Genomic DNA, 1,825 nt, shown 5'->3' on the forward strand with positions numbered 1-1,825 from the left:
AAGCTTTGTCTATGACAAATTTTCCTATGTGACAGGGTATAGAGAAACTACCAGGATCTTTAAGTTTAGGAGGCATATTCTGGATTATAGCGCTACATTCAACAGTGAGTGTAACGGTTTCGCTATCTTCAAGTTTCATTTTATTAGAAAGAATTTCTTTTAAGAACTTAGCATACGAGGGCATCTGTGTAATAACTTCTGTGAAAGGAATGGTGACGTTTAATTGTTTCAGTAGGTCAACAAATTTTTTAAATTGGCCCGCGTCTTTGGTTTTAATTAGCCTCTGAGGGTAAGGGATAGGTGGTTTGTAAGGCGGTGGAGGTACATAAGGTTCTCTCTTTTCTACGGTTTCCTTATTACTCTCTTCCTTTTCCTTAGGTTTATTTTCTTCCTCAGTTGGCTTTTTAGAGTTTTGGTTTTCAATTCTTGGATCAGATGGTCCTTCTATCTCTGTTCCACTTCTCAATATAATTGCATGAGCGTGGCTTTTCGGGTTAGGTTGGGGTTGTCCAGGAAATGTACCAGTTGGGGCAGCAGTAGGTGCTTGTTGTTGAGCTACTTGTGAGATTTGTGTTTCCAGCATTTTGTTATGGGTATCCAGGGCATCTACTTTACTTGCTAGTTGTTTAATCTGTTCGTTAGTGTGTACATTCTGGTTTAAGAAATCTTTATTGGTTTGCTGTTGAGAAGCTATGAAGTTCTCCATCATGATTTCCAAGTTGGATTTCCTAGGAACGTTATTGTTAGGTGTAGATGGGGTCGGTTTTTGATATCCAGGTGGTATAGCTGGGGCTTGATTGGGAGCTTGTCCTGGTGCGTATAAGGCATTATTACTCTTATATGAAAAATAAGGATGGTTCTTCCAGTTTGAGTTATAGGTATGCGAGTAAGGATTTCCTTGTGCATAGTTCACCTGCTCTGCTTGGATTCCTGTTAGGAGTTGACAATCTGTAGGAGTGTGACCTTGGATTCCACAGACTTCGCAATTTTGAGTCACGACAACCACGGTGGCTGGAGGTGATACATTTAAACTTTCAATTTTCTGGGCAAGAGCTTCCACTTTTGCATTAACATGATCAAGGCTACTTATCTAGTACATGCCACTTTTCGTTTGAGGTTTCTCTACCATTGTTAGGTCGCTTCCCCACTGATAATGGTTTTGGGCCATGCTTTCGATAAGTTGATAAGCGTAAGCGTAAGGTTTATCCATAAGCGCACCACCTGCGGCGGCGTCTATTGTTAATCTTGTGTTGTATCAGAGACCATTATAGAAGGTATAAATTACTAACCAGTCCTCTAAACCATGGTGTGGACAAAGTCTCATCATGTCTTTGTATCTTTCCCATGCTTCGAAAAGAGACTCGTTATCTTTCTGTTTAAATCCATTTATCTGGGCTCTTAACATAGCTGTTTTGCTTGGAGGAAAATATCGGGCAAGAAAGACTTTCTTCAACTCATTCCATGTGGTGACTGAGTTGGAAGGAAGAGACTGAAGCCATCTTCTAGCTTTATCTCTTAACGAGAAAGGAAAAAGACGAAGTCGATTTGCCTCTGAAGTGACACCATTAGCTTTAACAGTATCAGCGTATTGAACAAATACGGATAAATGAAGGTTTGGATCCTCGGTAGGATTTCCAGAGAATTGATTCTGTTGCACTGCCTGTAACAGCGAAGGTTTAAGTTTGAAGTTGTTTGCTTCGATTGCGGGTGGAGCAATACTCGAATGCGGCTCATCTTGCGATGGAGCGACGTAATCTCGAAGAGCACGAGCTGGTTCTGCCATCTCGGGTATCGGCGAAGGAAGAAGATTTTTAAGATCAGGAAT

General features: G+C 41.0%; 1 non-coding gene across 1 annotated transcript; it reads left to right on the top strand.

Moving 5' to 3' along the window:
- The first annotated feature begins 1,298 nt into the window (after positions 1-1,298).
- On the top strand, positions 1,299-1,405 carry LOC127116019 (small nucleolar RNA R71). Its single transcript, XR_007801010.1, has one exon. It is a non-coding gene; the product is annotated as a small nucleolar RNA R71 (small nucleolar RNA).
- The last annotated feature ends 420 nt before the right edge of the window (positions 1,406-1,825 follow it).

The sequence above is a fragment of the Lathyrus oleraceus genome, chromosome 1 (genome assembly GCF_024323335.1).
Source record: "Lathyrus oleraceus cultivar Zhongwan6 chromosome 1, CAAS_Psat_ZW6_1.0, whole genome shotgun sequence".
Classification (NCBI taxonomy): Eukaryota; Viridiplantae; Streptophyta; class Magnoliopsida; order Fabales; family Fabaceae; genus Lathyrus; species Lathyrus oleraceus.